At 49.3% G+C, this 20376-nt stretch overlaps 12 non-coding genes across 12 annotated transcripts; all 12 read left to right on the plus strand.

Annotated features, from left to right (window-relative positions):
* Positions 1–339: 339 nt before the first annotated feature.
* On the plus strand, positions 340–417 carry LOC126057879 (small nucleolar RNA SNORD115). Its single transcript, XR_007512952.1, has one exon. It is a non-coding gene; the product is annotated as a small nucleolar RNA SNORD115 (small nucleolar RNA).
* A 1595-nt stretch (positions 418–2012) lies between these two features.
* Positions 2013–2093, plus strand: LOC126057513 (small nucleolar RNA SNORD115). The gene has a single exon (XR_007512597.1). It is a non-coding gene; the product is annotated as a small nucleolar RNA SNORD115 (small nucleolar RNA).
* A 1617-nt stretch (positions 2094–3710) lies between these two features.
* Positions 3711–3788, plus strand: LOC126057880 (small nucleolar RNA SNORD115). Its single transcript, XR_007512953.1, has one exon. It is a non-coding gene; the product is annotated as a small nucleolar RNA SNORD115 (small nucleolar RNA).
* A 1618-nt stretch (positions 3789–5406) lies between these two features.
* Positions 5407–5487, plus strand: LOC126057514 (small nucleolar RNA SNORD115). Its single transcript, XR_007512598.1, has one exon. It is a non-coding gene; the product is annotated as a small nucleolar RNA SNORD115 (small nucleolar RNA).
* Positions 5488–7104: 1617 nt separating this feature from the next.
* LOC126057944 (small nucleolar RNA SNORD115) lies at positions 7105–7182 on the plus strand. Its single transcript, XR_007513018.1, has one exon. It is a non-coding gene; the product is annotated as a small nucleolar RNA SNORD115 (small nucleolar RNA).
* Positions 7183–8800: 1618 nt separating this feature from the next.
* On the plus strand, positions 8801–8881 carry LOC126057515 (small nucleolar RNA SNORD115). The gene has a single exon (XR_007512599.1). It is a non-coding gene; the product is annotated as a small nucleolar RNA SNORD115 (small nucleolar RNA).
* A 1617-nt stretch (positions 8882–10498) lies between these two features.
* LOC126057945 (small nucleolar RNA SNORD115) lies at positions 10499–10576 on the plus strand. Its single transcript, XR_007513019.1, has one exon. It is a non-coding gene; the product is annotated as a small nucleolar RNA SNORD115 (small nucleolar RNA).
* Positions 10577–12194: 1618 nt separating this feature from the next.
* On the plus strand, positions 12195–12275 carry LOC126057516 (small nucleolar RNA SNORD115). The gene has a single exon (XR_007512600.1). It is a non-coding gene; the product is annotated as a small nucleolar RNA SNORD115 (small nucleolar RNA).
* A 1617-nt stretch (positions 12276–13892) lies between these two features.
* On the plus strand, positions 13893–13970 carry LOC126057881 (small nucleolar RNA SNORD115). Its single transcript, XR_007512954.1, has one exon. It is a non-coding gene; the product is annotated as a small nucleolar RNA SNORD115 (small nucleolar RNA).
* Positions 13971–15588: 1618 nt separating this feature from the next.
* On the plus strand, positions 15589–15669 carry LOC126057517 (small nucleolar RNA SNORD115). The gene has a single exon (XR_007512601.1). It is a non-coding gene; the product is annotated as a small nucleolar RNA SNORD115 (small nucleolar RNA).
* A 1617-nt stretch (positions 15670–17286) lies between these two features.
* LOC126057946 (small nucleolar RNA SNORD115) lies at positions 17287–17364 on the plus strand. Its single transcript, XR_007513020.1, has one exon. It is a non-coding gene; the product is annotated as a small nucleolar RNA SNORD115 (small nucleolar RNA).
* A 1618-nt stretch (positions 17365–18982) lies between these two features.
* On the plus strand, positions 18983–19063 carry LOC126057518 (small nucleolar RNA SNORD115). Its single transcript, XR_007512602.1, has one exon. It is a non-coding gene; the product is annotated as a small nucleolar RNA SNORD115 (small nucleolar RNA).
* The last annotated feature ends 1313 nt before the right edge of the window (positions 19064–20376 follow it).

The following is a 20376-nucleotide window of genomic DNA, read 5'->3' on the forward strand; positions in this document are numbered from 1 at the left end:
ATGATTCTCTCCTTCTGTCATGGGTCAGCAGACTCCCCAGTGGGTTGCAAATGGCTGTCTTGATTTTGTCCATGTGTTCGCGAAAGTCTGGCTGAAAGCCTAGCCTTAGGGAAGTGAGTTTCTCTTCTGGGATCTCTGTCTTACTGATTTCCCCTTTTCAAAGGGTTAGTGAGGTCGATGTCTCTTGTCCTGCTTTCATGGGGGTCAAGCCAACTGCCCGGGAAACTGGAAGATGATGTGTGAACGCTCTCATCCACTGTCCTTCCTGGGTGGAAGGAAGACATTTGTGGTAAGCATCTTCAGGTCTCAGGGGATTTTTCCTGGGGAGTGATATGGCCGGGGTCAATGATGACATAATCTGTCTGGAAGAGAGATGATGACCTAAAAATCATGCTCAGAGAGGTTATGCTGAGGCCCTGTGGGAAAGTCCTTTGGCCCAGCCTTACAGATCTTCTTTAGAGCGGACTCCCATTTTGATTTCTTTCACCTGGGTGGCCGATTTTGGTCAGGTTGATTCCTTGGCTCTTTTCCTCTTTTTGTGTCCTTTAGCAAAACCTGCCTCCAAGGAGTTCACCGTTGCGAGGACAAAAGGTGAGGGATTTCCCGTGATTTGCCCTGGCCCCATCTGACACTTAGGCAAGTGAGAATACACCACAAAAGGCAGTAGGGTTTGCTGACAAGGCTGAGGCATGTCCCCTGGTGTGTGCTTGACCTTGCCTGGTTGACTAAGTGGCGGTGACGTGCGTGGGTGGATACTTAGGAATCAGAGAATCCTGAAACATGTGCGCTGGAGTCATCTGCGATAGCCTGGGTCCAAGTCCGATACGGCCTACCGAAATGGGAGAAACGGCCAACTAGAACAATGTATTTTCCCAAGATATTTATGAGATGTGAATGGCTCAGAGCTCTACAGGAGACTGGTCAACTTGCTGTAATTGAAAGCGTGTGTCAGTTGCGGCTGGACTCGCAGGGTTTGCAGGTCGCTTTTCCCGTGAATCTTGAAATTGGATGAGCGACTCAGTAGTCTGATAGCTGGCTCCAGCTTTCAAGTAAAGGTAGCTGCACAGATAACTGCGTAGAAAATCTAAAGTCAGGGTCGATGCCAGGTGTGAAGGGGACACGAGGGTCAGGAGCACTTTCAGGTTGATGCCACAGGAGGTCATGTTTCCCTGGAGCTCTAGACAGTGAAAGCAGGCGTAAGTGCTGCCTTGCACATGTGCAAAGATCCCTGTTCCTACAGAGTTGGTTGGAATCCTGTAGAGGTTCCATAAGACTCCTGCTCTCTTTGTGCCAAGGAATCCTCTGATGGTTGATAAACAGGAGGAGATGTGTTCCCTGTGTTCCCATTCTTTGGGAATGAGGTGGCCTTGACTGTGTCTCTCCATGGCACAAGGGTGAAATCAAACTCTGGAAATGCCTAGTTGATTTGGGGGCCAAATTCTTGGTGAAAGCACTCTTCCGAGTGTCCCACAGCTCATTTGAAGATCCCCAGTTTTGGGAACCCTTGGATGTCATTTCCTGGAAGTGCTCGTGCACGGATCCGTGCCTGTGGACACAGATTCGGCTTCCTCGTAGACATTAGCCGGGGCTGATCAAATGAATAGCCTGTTCTTGGCTGGGACTTCCTGAGTACTTTTCTCCATTCGGAGTCCTCTATGCCTTGTCTTGATCTGGCACGCGTCTGCCTTTCTGTCAAGGGTCAGCAGTCTCACTAATGGGCGAGAAGTGTGTGTCTTGATTTCGTCCCTCTTTTGGGCTATATGTGGAACAAGCATAGCTGTTAGGCAATGAATGTCTCTCGTCTGATGTCTGACTTACTTCTTTGCCCTTCCTCAAAGGATTGCAAGGTCGAAGCCTGTTTTACTGCTTTCATGAGGGTCAAGCTAGTCCCCGGGAAACCGGAAGAGGATGTGCGAACCTTCTCATCCTGCGTGATTGCGGGCTGGATGGACGATATCGGTGGTGAGGAACTTGAAGACTCAGGTGATTTCTCCCGGGGATTGAGATGTCTCGGGTCAACGAAGACACCTCAACTTGTCTCCAAGAGAGATGATGACATAAAAATCATGCTCAATAGGATCCCGCTGAGGCCCAGAGAGAAACTCCTTTTCCCTAACGTTAATGATCTGCTTCAGAGTGGACCCCCGTTTGGATCCCTTTTTCCTCCACCAAGTGATCAAAAACTCCTCCCTGACCGATTTTGGTCATGCTGATTCCTTGGCTCTTTTCGTCTTTTTCTGTCATTTGGAAAGACCTGCTTTCAGGAGATTCACCACCGAAAGAACTCAAGGTGAGTGAATGATGGCGGTTCTCCCTTGTCTCTGGTGACACTTAGACAAGTGAAAATGGAGCCCAAGAGGCAGTCGGGTTTTGTGGAAAAGCTGAGACGTGTCCCCTGCTTTGAGCTTGACCTGACCTATTGACCAAGTGGCGGTGATATGCACGGGTGGATAGGTAGGAAGCACAGGAACCTAGAAGAATTTCCACTTGAGTAATTTTTGATCGTCCGGTTCCCAGTCGGGTATGTCTACGGAATTTGAGAATATTTTCAACTCTCAACTCTTTACGGGATGGGAGTGTGTAGCAGCTCTACTGGAGAAACCAGAGAGACTTGCCCTAGTTGAAAGCCTGTGTCAGTTGCGACTGGACTCTTAGGATCTCCAGGGCGTCTTTCCCAGACATCTTGGTATTGGATGAAGACTGGAGTAGCCTGATACCTCGCTGTAGCATTCAAGAAAAGGCAGCAGCACCACTATCTGAGTCAAAAAGCTAATGCCAGGCTCAATACCATTCGGTACGTGGGTCGCGAGCGTCATGACTCGTTTCAGGTTCATACCACAGGAGGTCAGGATCTGCTGACAGCCTAATCAGGCAATGCAGGCATAACTGCTGCCTTCCACATGTGGAAAGATCATTTTCTTGACAGATCTTTGGAATCTTGTAGAGATTCCATAGAACTCCTTTTCCGTGTGCCCCACGGGATCCTCTGATGCTTGATATACGGGAGGAGATGTGTTCCCTCTCTGGGGATTATTGGGGCCTGAGGTAGATTCGATTGTGTCTCTCCATGGCTCAGTGGTGAAACGAAAGCGTTGAAGGACTGTGGCAATTTTAACAAGTGTTGGCAGAATTCTTGGAAAGCTATTCTTTTCCAAATGTCCTCCAGCTGATTTGAAGATCCCCCGGTGCTGGGGACTCTTGGGTGCCATTTCCCGGGAGTCCGCACACATTGGACAGTGCCCGTGGACGCATAGTTGGCTGCCTTCAACACATCAGTCAGGCTTAAGCAATGGCAAAGGCTCCTTTTGCCTGGGTCCTCCTGTAAATTTGTGCTACATCCAGAGACCTCTCTGCCTTCTTCTGAATATTGCATGATTCTCTCCTTCTGTCATGGGTCAGCAGACTCCCCAGTGGGTTGCAAATGGCTGTCTTGATTTTGTCCATGTGTTCGCGAATGTCTGGCTGAAAGCCTAGCCTTAGGGAAGTGAGTTTCTCTTCTGGGATCTCTGTCTTACTGATTTCCCCTTTTCAAAGGGTTAGTGAGGTCGATGTCTCTTGTCCTGCTTTCATGGGGGTCAAGCCAACTGCCCGGGAAACTGGAAGATGATGTGTGAACGCTCTCATCCACTGTCCTTCCTGGGTGGAAGGAAGACATTTGTGGTAAGCATCTTCAGGTCTCAGGGGATTTTTCCTGGGGAGTGATATGGCTGGGGTCAATGATGACATAATCTGTCTGGAAGAGAGATGATGACCTAAAAATCATGCTCAGAGAGGTTATGCTGAGGCCCTGTGGGAAAGTCCTTTGGCCCAGCCTTACAGATCTTCTTTAGAGCGGACTCCCATTTTGATTTCTTTCACCTGCACCAAGTAATCCAAAAGACCTGGGTGGCCGATTTTGGTCAGGTTGATTCCTTGGCTCTTTTCCTCTTTTTGTGTCCTTTAGCAAAACCTGCCTCCGAGGAGTTCACCGTTGCGAGGACAAAAGGTGAGGGATTTCCCGTGATTTGCCCTGGCCCCATCTGACACTTAGGCAAGTGAGGATACACCACAAAAGGCAGTAGGGTTTGCTGACAAGGCTGAGGCATGTCCCCTGGTGTGTGCTTGACCTTGCCTGGTTGACTAAGTGGCGGTGACGTGCGTGGGTGGATACTTAGGAATCAGAGAATCCTGAAACATGTGCGCTGGAGTCATCTGCGATAGCCTGGGTCCAAGTCCGATACGGCCTACCGAAATGGGAGAAACGGCCAACTAGAACAATGTATTTTCCCAAGATATTTATGAGATGTGAATGGCTCAGAGCTCTACAGGAGACTGGTCAACTTGCTGTAATTGAAAGCGTGTGTCAGTTGCGGCTGGACTCGCAGGATTTGCAGGTCGCTTTTCCCGTGAATCTTGAAATTGGATGAGCGACTCAGTAGTCTGATAGCTGGCTCCAGCTTTCAAGTAAAGGTAGCTGCACAGATAACTGCGTAGAAAATCTAAAGTCAGGGTCGATGCCAGGTGTGAAGGGGACACGAGGGTCAGGAGCACTTTCAGGTTGATGCCACAGGAGGTCATGTTTCCCTGGAGCTCTAGACAGTGAAAGCAGGCGTAAGTGCTGCCTTGCACATGTGCAAAGATCCCTGTTCCTACAGAGTTCGTTGGAATCCTGTAGAGGTTCCATAAGACTCCTGCTCTCTTTGTGCCAAGGAAACCTCTGATGGTTGATAAACAGGAGGAGATGTGTTCCCTGTGTTCCCATTCTTTGGGAATGAGGTGGCCTTGACTGTGTCTCTCCATGGCACAAGGGTGAAATCAAACTCTGGAAATGCCTAGTTGATTTGGGGGCCAAATTCTTGGTGAAAGCACTCTTCCGAGTGTCCCACAGCTCATTTGAAGATCCCCAGTTTTGGGAACCCTTGGATGTCATTTCCTGGAAGTGCTCGTGCACGGATCCGTGCCTGTGGACACAGATTCGGCTTCCTCGTAGACATTAGCCGGGGCTGATCAAATGAATAGCCTGTTCTTGGCTGGGACTTCCTGAGTACTTTTCTCCATTCGGAGTCCTCTATGCCTTGTCTTGATCTGGCACGCGTCTGCCTTTCTGTCAAGGGTCAGCAGTCTCACTAATGGGCGAGAAGTGTGTGTCTTGATTTCGTCCCTCTTTTGGGCTATATGTGGAAAAAGCATAGCTGTTAGGCAATGAATGTCTCTCGTCTGATGTCTGACTTACTTCTTTGCCCTTCCTCAAAGGATTGCAAGGTCGAAGCCTGTTTTCCTGCTTTCATGAGGGTCAAGCTAGTCCCCGGGAAACCGGAAGAGGATGTGCGAACCTTCTCATCCTGCGTGATTGCGGGCTGAATGGACGATATCGGTGGTGAGGAACTTGAAGACTCAGGTGATTTCTCCCGGGGATTGAGATGTCTCGGGTCAACGAAGACACCTCAACTTGTCTCCAAGAGAGATGATGACATAAAAATCATGCTCAATAGGATCCCGCTGAGGCCCAGAGAGAAACTCCTTTTCCCTAACGTTAATGATCTGCTTCAGAGTGGACCCCCGTTTGGATCCCTTTTTCCTCCACCAAGTGATCAAAAACTCCTCCCTGACCGATTTTGGTCATGCTGATTCCTTGGCTCTTTTCGTCTTTTTCTGTCATTTGGAAAGACCTGCTTTCAGGAGATTCACCACCGAAAGAACTCAAGGTGAGTGAATGATGGCGGTTCTCCCTTGTCTCTGGTGACACTTAGACAAGTGAAAATGGAGCCCAAGAGGCAGTCGGGTTTTGTGGAAAAGCTGAGACGTGTCCCCTGCTTTGAGCTTGACCTGACCTATTGACCAAGTGGCGGTGATATGCACGGGTGGATAGGTAGGAAGCACAGGAACCTAGAAGAATTTCCACTTGAGTAATTTTTGATCGTCCGGTTCCCAGTCGGGTATGTCTACGGAATTTGAGAATATTTTCAACTCTCAACTCTTTACGGGATGGGAGTGTGTAGCAGCTCTACTGGAGAAACCAGAGAGACTTGCCCTAGTTGAAAGCCTGTGTCAGTTGCGACTGGACTCTTAGGATCTCCAGGGCGTCTTTCCCAGACATCTTGGTATTGGATGAAGACTGGAGTAGCCTGATACCTCGCTGTAGCATTCAAGAAAAGGCAGCAGCACCACTATCTGAGTCAAAAAGCTAATGCCAGGCTCAATACCATTCGGTACGTGGGTCGCGAGCGTCATGACTAGTTTCAGGTTCATACCACAGGAGGTCAGGATCTGCTGACAGCCTAATCAGGCAATGCAGGCATAACTGCTGCCTTCCACATGTGGAAAGATCATTTTCTTGACAGATCTTTGGAATCTTGTAGAGATTCCATAGAACTCCTTTTCCGTGTGCCCCACGGGATCCTCTGATGCTTGATATACGGGAGGAGATGTGTTCCCTCTCTGGGGATTATTGGGGCCTGAGGTAGATTCGATTGTGTCTCTCCATGGCTCAGTGGTGAAACGAAAGCGTTGAAGGACTGTGGCAATTTTAACAAGTGTTGGCAGAATTCTTGGAAAGCTATTCTTTTCCAAATGTCCTCCAGCTGATTTGAAGATCCCCCGGTGCTGGGGACTCTTGGGTGCCATTTCCCGGGAGTCCGCACACATTGGACAGTGCCCGTGGACGCATAGTTGGCTGCCTTCAACACATCAGTCAGGCTTAAGCAATGGCAACGGCTCCTTTTGCCTGGGTCCTCCTGTAAATTTGTGCTACATCCAGAGACCTCTCTGCCTTCTTCTGAATATTGCATGATTCTCTCCTTCTGTCATGGGTCAGCAGACTCCCCAGTGGGTTGCAAATGGCTGTGTTGATTTTGTCCATGTGTTCGCGAATGTCTGGCTGAAAGCCTAGCCTTAGGGAAGTGAGTTTCTCTTCTGGGATCTCTGTCTTACTGATTTCCCCTTTTCAAAGGGTTAGTGAGGTCGATGTCTCTTGTCCTGCTTTCATGGGGGTCAAGCCAACTGCCCGGGAAACTGGAAGATGATGTGTGAACGCTCTCATCCACTGTCCTTCCTGGGTGGAAGGAAGACATTTGTGGTAAGCATCTTCAGGTCTCAGGGGATTTTTCCTGGGGAGTGATATGGCCGGGGTCAATGATGACATAATCTGTCTGGAAGAGAGACGATGACCTAAAAATCATGCTCAGAGAGGTTATGCTGAGGCCCTGTGGGAAAGTCCTTTGGCCCAGCCTTACAGATCTTCTTTAGAGCGGACTCCCATTTTGATTTCTTTCACCTGCACCAAGTAATCCAAAAGACCTGGGTGGCCGATTTTGGTCAGGTTGATTCCTTGGCTCTTTTCCTCTTTTTGTGTCCTTTAGCAAAACCTGCCTCCGAGGAGTTCACCGTTGCGAGGACAAAAGGTGAGGGATTTCCCGTGATTTGCCCTGGCCCCATCTGACACTTAGGCAAGTGAGGATACACCACAAAAGGCAGTAGGGTTTGCTGACAAGGCTGAGGCATGTCCCCTGGTGTGTGCTTGACCTTGCCTGGTTGACTAAGTGGCGGTGACGTGCGTGGGTGGATACTTAGGAATCAGAGAATCCTGAAACATGTGCGCTGGAGTCATCTGCGATAGCCTGGGCCCAAGTCCGATACGGCCTACCGAAATGGGAGAAACGGCCAACTAGAACAATGTATTTTCCCAAGATATTTATGAGATGTGAATGGCTCAGAGCTCTACAGGAGACTGGTCAACTTGCTGTAATTGAAAGCGTGTGTCAGTTGCGGCTGGACTCGCAGGATTTGCAGGTCGCTTTTCCCGTGAATCTTGAAATTGGATGAGCGACTCAGTAGTCTGATAGCTGGCTCCAGCTTTCAAGTAAAGGTAGCTGCACAGATAACTGCGTAGAAAATCTAAAGTCAGGGTCGATGCCAGGTGTGAAGGGGACACGAGGGTCAGGAGCACTTTCAGGTTGATGCCACAGGAGGTCATGTTTCCCTGGAGCTCTAGACAGTGAAAGCAGGCGTAAGTGCTGCCTTGCACATGTGCAAAGATCCCTGTTCCTACAGAGTTGGTTGGAATCCTGTAGAGGTTCCATAAGACTCCTGCTCTCTTTGTGCCAAGGAATCCTCTGATGGTTGATAAACAGGAGGAGATGTGTTCCCTGTGTTCCCATTCTTTGGGAATGAGGTGGCCTTGACTGTGTCTCTCCATGGCACAAGGGTGAAATCAAACTCTGGAAATGCCTAGTTGATTTGGGGGCCAAATTCTTGGTGAAAGCACTCTTCCGAGTGTCCCACAGCTCATTTGAAGATCCCCAGTTTTGGGAACCCTTGGATGTCATTTCCTGGAAGTGCTCGTGCACGGATCCGTGCCTGTGGACACAGATTCGGCTTCCTCGTAGACATTAGCCGGGGCTGATCAAATGAATAGCCTGTTCTTGGCTGGGACTTCCTGAGTACTTTTCTCCATTCGGAGTCCTCTATGCCTTGTCTTGATCTGGCACGCGTCTGCCTTTCTGTCAAGGGTCAGCAGTCTCACTAATGGGCGAGAAGTGTGTGTCTTGATTTCGTCCCTCTTTTGGGCTATATGTGGAACAAGCATAGCTGTTAGGCAATGAATGTCTCTCGTCTGATGTCTGACTTACTTCTTTGCCCTTCCTCAAAGGATTGCAAGGTCGAAGCCTGTTTTCCTGCTTTCATGAGGGTCAAGCTAGTCCCCGGGAAACCGGAAGAGGATGTGCGAACCTTCTCATCCTGCGTGATTGCGGGCTGGATGGACGATATCGGTGGTGAGGAACTTGAAGACTCAGGTGATTTCTCCCGGGGATTGAGATGTCTCGGGTCAACGAAGACACCTCAACTTGTCTCCAAGAGAGATGATGACATAAAAATCATGCTCAATAGGATCCCGCTGAGGCCCAGAGAGAAACTCCTTTTCCCTAACGTTAATGATCTGCTTCAGAGTGGACCCCCGTTTGGATCCCTTTTTCCTCCACCAAGTGATCAAAAACTCCTCCCTGACCGATTTTGGTCATGCTGATTCCTTGGCTCTTTTCGTCTTTTTCTGTCATTTGGAAAGACCTGCTTTCAGGAGATTCACCACCGAAAGAACTCAAGGTGAGTGAATGATGGCGGTTCTCCCTTGTCTCTGGTGACACTTAGACAAGTGAAAATGGAGCCCAAGAGGCAGTCGGGTTTTGTGGAAAAGCTGAGACGTGTCCCCTGCCTTGAGCTTGACCTGACCTATTGACCAAGTGGCGGTGATATGCACGGGTGGATAGGTAGGAAGCACAGGAACCTAGAAGAATTTCCACTTGAGTAATTTTTGATCGTCCGGTTCCCAGTCGGGTATGTCTACGGAATTTGAGAATATTTTCAACTCTCAACTCTTTACGGGATGGGAGTGTGTAGCAGCTCTACTGGAGAAACCAGAGAGACTTGCCCTAGTTGAAAGCCTGTGTCAGTTGCGACTGGACTCTTAGGATCTCCAGGGCGTCTTTCCCAGACATCTTGGTATTGGATGAAGACTGGAGTAGCCTGATACCTCGCTGTAGCATTCAAGAAAAGGCAGCAGCACCACTATCTGAGTCAAAAAGCTAATGCCAGGCTCAATACCATTCGGTACGTGGGTCGCGAGCGTCATGACTCGTTTCAGGTTCATACCACAGGAGGTCAGGATCTGCTGACAGCCTAATCAGGCAATGCAGGCATAACTGCTGCCTTCCACATGTGGAAAGATCATTTTCTTGACAGATCTTTGGAATCTTGTAGAGATTCCATAGAACTCCTTTTCCGTGTGCCCCACGGGATCCTCTGATGCTTGATATACGGGAGGAGATGTGTTCCCTCTCTGGGGATTATTGGGGCCTGAGGTAGATTCGATTGTGTCTCTCCATGGCTCAGTGGTGAAACGAAAGCGTTGAAGGACTGTGGCAATTTTAACAAGTGTTGGCAGAATTCTTGGAAAGCTATTCTTTTCCAAATGTCCTCCAGCTGATTTGAAGATCCCCCGGTGCTGGGGACTCTTGGGTGCCATTTCCCGGGAGTCCGCACACATTGGACAGTGCCCGTGGACGCATAGTTGGCTGCCTTCAACACATCAGTCAGGCTTAAGCAATGGCAAAGGCTCCTTTTGCCTGGGTCCTCCTGTAAATTTGTGCTACATCCAGAGACCTCTCTGCCTTCTTCTGAATATTGCATGATTCTCTCCTTCTGTCATGGGTCAGCAGACTCCCCAGTGGGTTGCAAATGGCTGTGTTGATTTTGTCCATGTGTTCGCGAATGTCTGGCTGAAAGCCTAGCCTTAGGGAAGTGAGTTTCTCTTCTGGGATCTCTGTCTTACTGATTTCCCCTTTTCAAAGGGTTAGTGAGGTCGATGTCTCTTGTCCTGCTTTCATGGGGGTCAAGCCAACTGCCCGGGAAACTGGAAGATGATGTGTGAACGCTCTCATCCACTGTCCTTCCTGGGTGGAAGGAAGACATTTGTGGTAAGCATCTTCAGGTCTCAGGGGATTTTTCCTGGGGAGTGATATGGCCGGGGTCAATGATGACATAATCTGTCTGGAAGAGAGACGATGACCTAAAAATCATGCTCAGAGAGGTTATGCTGAGGCCCTGTGGGAAAGTCCTTTGGCCCAGCCTTACAGATCTTCTTTAGAGCGGACTCCCATTTTGATTTCTTTCACCTGCACCAAGTAATCCAAAAGACCTGGGTGGCCGATTTTGGTCAGGTTGATTCCTTGGCTCTTTTCCTCTTTTTGTGTCCTTTAGCAAAACCTGCCTCCGAGGAGTTCACCGTTGCGAGGACAAAAGGTGAGGGATTTCCCGTGATTTGCCCTGGCCCCATCTGACACTTAGGCAAGTGAGGATACACCACAAAAGGCAGTAGGGTTTGCTGACAAGGCTGAGGCATGTCCCCTGGTGTGTGCTTGACCTTGCCTGGTTGACTAAGTGGCGGTGACGTGCGTGGGTGGATACTTAGGAATCAGAGAATCCTGAAACATGTGCGCTGGAGTCATCTGCGATAGCCTGGGCCCAAGTCCGATACGGCCTACCGAAATGGGAGAAACGGCCAACTAGAACAATGTATTTTCCCAAGATATTTATGAGATGTGAATGGCTCAGAGCTCTACAGGAGACTGGTCAACTTGCTGTAATTGAAAGCGTGTGTCAGTTGCGGCTGGACTCGCAGGATTTGCAGGTCGCTTTTCCCGTGAATCTTGAAATTGGATGAGCGACTCAGTAGTCTGATAGCTGGCTCCAGCTTTCAAGTAAAGGTAGCTGCACAGATAACTGCGTAGAAAATCTAAAGTCAGGGTCGATGCCAGGTGTGAAGGGGACACGAGGGTCAGGAGCACTTTCAGGTTGATGCCACAGGAGGTCATGTTTCCCTGGAGCTCTAGACAGTGAAAGCAGGCGTAAGTGCTGCCTTGCACATGTGCAAAGATCCCTGTTCCTACAGAGTTGGTTGGAATCCTGTAGAGGTTCCATAAGACTCCTGCTCTCTTTGTGCCAAGGAATCCTCTGATGGTTGATAAACAGGAGGAGATGTGTTCCCTGTGTTCCCATTCTTTGGGAATGAGGTGGCCTTGACTGTGTCTCTCCATGGCACAAGGGTGAAATCAAACTCTGGAAATGCCTAGTTGATTTGGGGGCCAAATTCTTGGTGAAAGCACTCTTCCGAGTGTCCCACAGCTCATTTGAAGATCCCCAGTTTTGGGAACCCTTGGATGTCATTTCCTGGAAGTGCTCGTGCACGGATCCGTGCCTGTGGACACAGATTCGGCTTCCTCGTAGACATTAGCCGGGGCTGATCAAATGAATAGCCTGTTCTTGGCTGGGACTTCCTGAGTACTTTTCTCCATTCGGAGTCCTCTATGCCTTGTCTTGATCTGGCACGCGTCTGCCTTTCTGTCAAGGGTCAGCAGTCTCACTAATGGGCGAGAAGTGTGTGTCTTGATTTCGTCCCTCTTTTGGGCTATATGTGGAACAAGCATAGCTGTTAGGCAATGAATGTCTCTCGTCTGATGTCTGACTTACTTCTTTGCCCTTCCTCAAAGGATTGCAAGGTCGAAGCCTGTTTTCCTGCTTTCATGAGGGTCAAGCTAGTCCCCGGGAAACCGGAAGAGGATGTGCGAACCTTCTCATCCTGCGTGATTGCGGGCTGGATGGACGATATCGGTGGTGAGGAACTTGAAGACTCAGGTGATTTCTCCCGGGGATTGAGATGTCTCGGGTCAACGAAGACACCTCAACTTGTCTCCAAGAGAGATGATGACATAAAAATCATGCTCAATAGGATCCCGCTGAGGCCCAGAGAGAAACTCCTTTTCCCTAACGTTAATGATCTGCTTCAGAGTGGACCCCCGTTTGGATCCCTTTTTCCTCCACCAAGTGATCAAAAACTCCTCCCTGACCGATTTTGGTCATGCTGATTCCTTGGCTCTTTTCGTCTTTTTCTGTCATTTGGAAAGACCTGCTTTCAGGAGATTCACCACCGAAAGAACTCAAGGTGAGTGAATGATGGCGGTTCTCCCTTGTCTCTGGTGACACTTAGACAAGTGAAAATGGAGCCCAAGAGGCAGTCGGGTTTTGTGGAAAAGCTGAGACGTGTCCCCTGCTTTGAGCTTGACCTGACCTATTGACCAAGTGGCGGTGATATGCACGGGTGGATAGGTAGGAAGCACAGGAACCTAGAAGAATTTCCACTTGAGTAATTTTTGATCGTCCGGTTCCCAGTCGGGTATGTCTACGGAATTTGAGAATATTTTCAACTCTCAACTCTTTACGGGATGGGAGTGTGTAGCAGCTCTACTGGAGAAACCAGAGAGACTTGCCCTAGTTGAAAGCCTGTGTCAGTTGCGACTGGACTCTTAGGATCTCCAGGGCGTCTTTCCCAGACATCTTGGTATTGGATGAAGACTGGAGTAGCCTGATACCTCGCTGTAGCATTCAAGAAAAGGCAGCAGCACCACTATCTGAGTCAAAAAGCTAATGCCAGGCTCAATACCATTCGGTACGTGGGTCGCGAGCGTCATGACTCGTTTCAGGTTCATACCACAGGAGGTCAGGATCTGCTGACAGCCTAATCAGGCAATGCAGGCATAACTGCTGCCTTCCACATGTGGAAAGATCATTTTCTTGACAGATCTTTGGAATCTTGTAGAGATTCCATAGAACTCCTTTTCCGTGTGCCCCACGGGATCCTCTGATGCTTGATATACGGGAGGAGATGTGTTCCCTCTCTGGGGATTATTGGGGCCTGAGGTAGATTCGATTGTGTCTCTCCATGGCTCAGTGGTGAAACGAAAGCGTTGAAGGACTGTGGCAATTTTAACAAGTGTTGGCAGAATTCTTGGAAAGCTATTCTTTTCCAAATGTCCTCCAGCTGATTTGAAGATCCCCCGGTGCTGGGGACTCTTGGGTGCCATTTCCCGGGAGTCCGCACACATTGGACAGTGCCCGTGGACGCATAGTTGGCTGCCTTCAACACATCAGTCAGGCTTAAGCAATGGCAACGGCTCCTTTTGCCTGGGTCCTCCTGTAAATTTGTGCTACATCCAGAGACCTCTCTGCCTTCTTCTGAATATTGCATGATTCTCTCCTTCTGTCATGGGTCAGCAGACTCCCCAGTGGGTTGCAAATGGCTGTCTTGATTTTGTCCATGTGTTCGCGAATGTCTGGCTGAAAGCCTAGCCTTAGGGAAGTGAGTTTCTCTTCTGGGATCTCTGTCTTACTGATTTCCCCTTTTCAAAGGGTTAGTGAGGTCGATGTCTCTTGTCCTGCTTTCATGGGGGTCAAGCCAACTGCCCGGGAAACTGGAAGATGATGTGTGAACGCTCTCATCCACTGTCCTTCCTGGGTGGAAGGAAGACATTTGTGGTAAGCATCTTCAGGTCTCAGGGGATTTTTCCTGGGGAGTGATATGGCCGGGGTCAATGATGACATAATCTGTCTGGAAGAGAGATGATGACCTAAAAATCATGCTCAGAGAGGTTATGCTGAGGCCCTGTGGGAAAGTCCTTTGGCCCAGCCTTACAGATCTTCTTTAGAGCGGACTCCCATTTTGATTTCTTTCACCTGCACCAAGTAATCCAAAAGACCTGGGTGGCCGATTTTGGTCAGGTTGATTCCTTGGCTCTTTTCCTCTTTTTGTGTCCTTTAGCAAAACCTGCCTCCGAGGAGTTCACCGTTGCGAGGACAAAAGGTGAGGGATTTCCCGTGATTTGCCCTGGCCCCATCTGACACTTAGGCAAGTGAGGATACACCACAAAAGGCAGTAGGGTTTGCTGACAAGGCTGAGGCATGTCCCCTGGTGTGTGCTTGACCTTGCCTGGTTGACTAAGTGGCGGTGACGTGCGTGGGTGGATACTTAGGAATCAGAGAATCCTGAAACATGTGCGCTGGAGTCATCTGCGATAGCCTGGGCCCAAGTCCGATACGGCCTACCGAAATGGGAGAAACGGCCAACTAGAACAATGTATTTTCCCAAGATATTTATGAGATGTGAATGGCTCAGAGCTCTACAGGAGACTGGTCAACTTGCTGTAATTGAAAGCGTGTGTCAGTTGCGGCTGGACTCGCAGGATTTGCAGGTCGCTTTTCCCGTGAATCTTGAAATTGGATGAGCGACTCAGTAGTCTGATAGCTGGCTCCAGCTTTCAAGTAAAGGTAGCTGCACAGATAACTGCGTAGAAAATCTAAAGTCAGGGTCGATGCCAGGTGTGAAGGGGACACGAGGGTCAGGAGCACTTTCAGGTTGATGCCACAGGAGGTCATGTTTCCCTGGAGCTCTAGACAGTGAAAGCAGGCGTAAGTGCTGCCTTGCACATGTGCAAAGATCCCTGTTCCTACAGAGTTGGTTGGAATCCTGTAGAGGTTCCATAAGACTCCTGCTCTCTTTGTGCCAAGGAATCCTCTGATGGTTGATAAACAGGAGGAGATGTGTTCCCTGTGTTCCCATTCTTTGGGAATGAGGTGGCCTTGACTGTGTCTCTCCATGGCACAAGGGTGAAATCAAACTCTGGAAATGCCTAGTTGATTTGGGGGCCAAATTCTTGGTGAAAGCACTCTTCCGAGTGTCCCACAGCTCATTTGAAGATCCCCAGTTTTGGGAACCCTTGGATGTCATTTCCTGGAAGTGCTCGTGCACGGATCCGTGCCTGTGGACACAGATTCGGCTTCCTCGTAGACATTAGCCGGGGCTGATCAAATGAATAGCCTGTTCTTGGCTGGGACTTCCTGAGTACTTTTCTCCATTCGGAGTCCTCTATGCCTTGTCTTGATCTGGCACGCGTCTGCCTTTCTGTCAAGGGTCAGCAGTCTCACTAATGGGCGAGAAGTGTGTGTCTTGATTTCGTCCCTCTTTTGGGCTATATGTGGAACAAGCATAGCTGTTAGGCAATGAATGTCTCTCGTCTGATGTCTGACTTACTTCTTTGCCCTTCCTCAAAGGATTGCAAGGTCGAAGCCTGTTTTCCTGCTTTCATGAGGGTCAAGCTAGTCCCCGGGAAACCGGAAGAGGATGTGCGAACCTTCTCATCCTGCGTGATTGCGGGCTGGATGGACGATATCGGTGGTGAGGAACTTGAAGACTCAGGTGATTTCTCCCGGGGATTGAGATGTCTCGGGTCAACGAAGACACCTCAACTTGTCTCCAAGAGAGATGATGACATAAAAATCATGCTCAATAGGATCCCGCTGAGGCCCAGAGAGAAACTCCTTTTCCCTAACGTTAATGATCTGCTTCAGAGTGGACCCCCGTTTGGATCCCTTTTTCCTCCACCAAGTGATCAAAAACTCCTCCCTGACCGATTTTGGTCATGCTGATTCCTTGGCTCTTTTCGTCTTTTTCTGTCATTTGGAAAGACCTGCTTTCAGGAGATTCACCACCGAAAGAACTCAAGGTGAGTGAATGATGGCGGTTCTCCCTTGTCTCTGGTGACACTTAGACAAGTGAAAATGGAGCCCAAGAGGCAGTCGGGTTTTGTGGAAAAGCTGAGACGTGTCCCCTGCCTTGAGCTTGACCTGACCTATTGACCAAGTGGCGGTGATATGCACGGGTGGATAGGTAGGAAGCACAGGAACCTAGAAGAATTTCCACTTGAGTAATTTTTGATCGTCCGGTTCCCAGTCGGGTATGTCTACGGAATTTGAGAATATTTTCAACTCTCAACTCTTTACGGGATGGGAGTGTGTAGCAGCTCTACTGGAGAAACCAGAGAGACTTGCCCTAGTTGAAAGCCTGTGTCAGTTGCGACTGGACTCTTAGGATCTCCAGGGCGTCTTTCCCAGACATCTTGGTATTGGATGAAGACTGGAGTAGCCTGATACCTCGCTGTAGCATTCAAGAAAAGGCAGCAGCACCACTATCTGAGTCAAAAAGCTAATGCCAGGCTCAATACCATTCGGTACGTGGGTCGCGAGCGTCATGACTCGTTTCAGGTTCATACCACAGGAGGTCAGGATCTGCTGACAGCCTAATCAGGCAATGCAGGCATAACTGCTGCCTTCCACATGTGGAAAGATCATTTTCTTGACAGATCTTTGGAATCTTGTAGAGATTCCATAGAACTCCTTTTCCGTGTGCCCCACGGGATCCTCTGATGCTTGATATACGGGAGGAGATGTGTTCCCTCTCTGGGGATTATTGGGGCCTGAGGTAGATTCGATTGTGTCTCTCCATGGCTCAGTGGTGAAACGAAAGCGTTGAAGGACTGTGGCAATTTTAACAAGTGTTGGCAGAATTCTTGGAAAGCTATTCTTTTCCAAATGTCCTCCAGCTGATTTGAAGATCCCCCGGTGCTGGGGACTCTTGGGTGCCATTTCCCGGGAGTCCGCACACATTGGACAGTGCCCGTGGACGCATAGTTGGCTGCCTTCAACACATCAGTCAGGCTTAAGCAATGGCAACGGCTCCTTTTGCCTGGGTCCTCCTGTAAATTTGTGCTACATCCAGAGACCTCTCTGCCTTCTTCTGAATATTGCATGATTCTCTCCTTCTGTCATGGGTCAGCAGACTCCCCAGTGGGTTGCAAATGGCTGTCTTGATTTTGTCCATGTGTTCGCGAATGTCTGGCTGAAAGCCTAGCCTTAGGGAAGTGAGTTTCTCTTCTGGGATCTCTGTCTTACTGATTTCCCCTTTTCAAAGGGTTAGTGAGGTCGATGTCTCTTGTCCTGCTTTCATGGGGGTCAAGCCAACTGCCCGGGAAACTGGAAGATGATGTGTGAACGCTCTCATCCACTGTCCTTCCTGGGTGGAAGGAAGACATTTGTGGTAAGCATCTTCAGGTCTCAGGGGATTTTTCCTGGGGAGTGATATGGCCGGGGTCAATGATGACATAATCTGTCTGGAAGAGAGACGATGACCTAAAAATCATGCTCAGAGAGGTTATGCTGAGGCCCTGTGGGAAAGTCCTTTGGCCCAGCCTTACAGATCTTCTTTAGAGCGGACTCCCATTTTGATTTCTTTCACCTGCACCAAGTAATCCAAAAGACCTGGGTGGCCGATTTTGGTCAGGTTGATTCCTTGGCTCTTTTCCTCTTTTTGTGTCCTTTAGCAAAACCTGCCTCCGAGGAGTTCACCGTTGCGAGGACAAAAGGTGAGGGATTTCCCGTGATTTGCCCTGGCCCCATCTGACACTTAGGCAAGTGAGGATACACCACAAAAGGCAGTAGGGTTTGCTGACAAGGCTGAGGCATGTCCCCTGGTGTGTGCTTGACCTTGCCTGGTTGACTAAGTGGCGGTGACGTGCGTGGGTGGATACTTAGGAATCAGAGAATCCTGAAACATGTGCGCTGGAGTCATCTGCGATAGCCTGGGCCCAAGTCCGATACGGCCTACCGAAATGGGAGAAACGGCCAACTAGAACAATGTATTTTCCCAAGATATTTATGAGATGTGAATGGCTCAGAGCTCTACAGGAGACTGGTCAACTTGCTGTAATTGAAAGCGTGTGTCAGTTGCGGCTGGACTCGCAGGATTTGCAGGTCGCTTTTCCCGTGAATCTTGAAATTGGATGAGCGACTCAGTAGTCTGATAGCTGGCTCCAGCTTTCAAGTAAAGGTAGCTGCACAGATAACTGCGTAGAAAATCTAAAGTCAGGGTCGATGCCAGGTGTGAAGGGGACACGAGGGTCAGGAGCACTTTCAGGTTGATGCCACAGGAGGTCATGTTTCCCTGGAGCTCTAGACAGTGAAAGCAGGCGTAAGTGCTGCCTTGCACATGTGCAAAGATCCCTGTTCCTACAGAGTTGGTTGGAATCCTGTAGAGGTTCCATAAGACTCCTGCTCTCTTTGTGCCAAGGAATCCTCTGATGGTTGATAAACAGGAGGAGATGTGTTCCCTGTGTTCCCATTCTTTGGGAATGAGGTGGCCTTGACTGTGTCTCTCCATGGCACAAGGGTGAAATCAAACTCTGGAAATGCCTAGTTGATTTGGGGGCCAAATTCTTGGTGAAAGCACTCTTCCGAGTGTCCCACAGCTCATTTGAAGATCCCCAGTTTTGGGAACCCTTGGATGTCATTTCCTGGAAGTGCTCGTGCACGGATCCGTGCCTGTGGACACAGATTCGGCTTCCTCGTAGACATTAGCCGGGGCTGATCAAATGAATAGCCTGTTCTTGGCTGGGACTTCCTGAGTACTTTTCTCCATTCGGAGTCCTCTATGCCTTGTCTTGATCTGGCACGCGTCTGCCTTTCTGTCAAGGGTCAGCAGTCTCACTAATGGGCGAGAAGTGTGTGTCTTGATTTCGTCCCTCTTTTGGGCTATATGTGGAAAAAGCATAGCTGTTAGGCAATGAATGTCTCTCGTCTGATGTCTGACTTACTTCTTTGCCCTTCCTCAAAGGATTGCAAGGTCGAAGCCTGTTTTCCTGCTTTCATGAGGGTCAAGCTAGTCCCCGGGAAACCGGAAGAGGATGTGCGAACCTTCTCATCCTGCGTGATTGCGGGCTGGATGGACGATATCGGTGGTGAGGAACTTGAAGACTCAGGTGATTTCTCCCGGGGATTGAGATGTCTCGGGTCAACGAAGACACCTCAACTTGTCTCCAAGAGAGATGATGACATAAAAATCATGCTCAATAGGATCCCGCTGAGGCCCAGAGAGAAACTCCTTTTCCCTAACGTTAATGATCTGCTTCAGAGTGGACCCCCGTTTGGATCCCTTTTTCCTCCACCAAGTGATCAAAAACTCCTCCCTGACCGATTTTGGTCATGCTGATTCCTTGGCTCTTTTCGTCTTTTTCTGTCATTTGGAAAGACCTGCTTTCAGGAGATTCACCACCGAAAGAACTCAAGGTGAGTGAATGATGGCGGTTCTCCCTTGTCTCTGGTGACACTTAGACAAGTGAAAATGGAGCCCAAGAGGCAGTCGGGTTTTGTGGAAAAGCTGAGACGTGTCCCCTGCTTTGAGCTTGACCTGACCTATTGACCCAGTGGCGGTGATATGCACGGGTGGATAGTTAGGAAGCACAGGAACCTAGAAGAATTTCCACTTGAGTAATTTTTGATCGTCCGGTTCCCAGTCGGTTATGTCTACGGAATTTGAGAATATTTTCAACTCTCAACTCTTTACGGGATGGGAGTGTGTAGCAGCTCTACTGGAGAAACCAGAGAGACTTGCCCTAGTTGAAAGCCTGTGTCAGTTGCGACTGGACTCTTAGGATCTCCAGGGCGTCTTTCCCAGACATCTTGGTATTGGATGAAGACTGGAGTAGCCTGATACCTCGCTGTAGCATTCAAGAAAAGGCAGCAGCACCACTATCTGAGTCAAAAAGCTAATGCCAGGCTCAATACCATTCGGTACGTGGGTCGCGAGCGTCATGACTCGTTTCAGGTTCATACCACAGGAGGTCAGGATCTGCTGACAGCCTAATCAGGCAATGCAGGCATAACTGCTGCCTTCCACATGTGGAAAGATCATTTTCTTGACAGATCTTTGGAATCTTGTAGAGATTCCATAGAACTCCTTTTCCGTGTGCCCCACGGGATCCTCTGATGCTTGATATACGGGAGGAGATGTGTTCCCTCTCTGGGGATTATTGGGGCCTGAGGTAGATTCGATTGTGTCTCTCCATGGCTCAGTGGTGAAACGAAAGCGTTGAAGGACTGTGGCAAATTTAACAAGTGTTGGCAGAATTCTTGGAAAGCTATTCTTTTCCAAATGTCCTCCAGCTGATTTGAAGATCCCCCGGTGCTGGGGACTCTTGGGTGCCATTTCCCGGGAGTCCGCACACATTGGACAGTGCCCGTGGACGCATAGTTGGCTGCCTTCAACACATCAGTCAGGCTTAAGCAATGGCAAAGGCTCCTTTTGCCTGGGTCCTCCTGTAAATTTGTGCTACATCCAGAGACCTCTCTGCCTTCTTCTGAATATTGCATGATTCTCTCCTTCTGTCATGGGTCAGCAGACTC

The sequence above is a fragment of the Elephas maximus genome, chromosome 13 (assembly GCF_024166365.1).
Source record: "Elephas maximus indicus isolate mEleMax1 chromosome 13, mEleMax1 primary haplotype, whole genome shotgun sequence".
NCBI lineage: Eukaryota > Metazoa > Chordata > Mammalia > Proboscidea > Elephantidae > Elephas > Elephas maximus.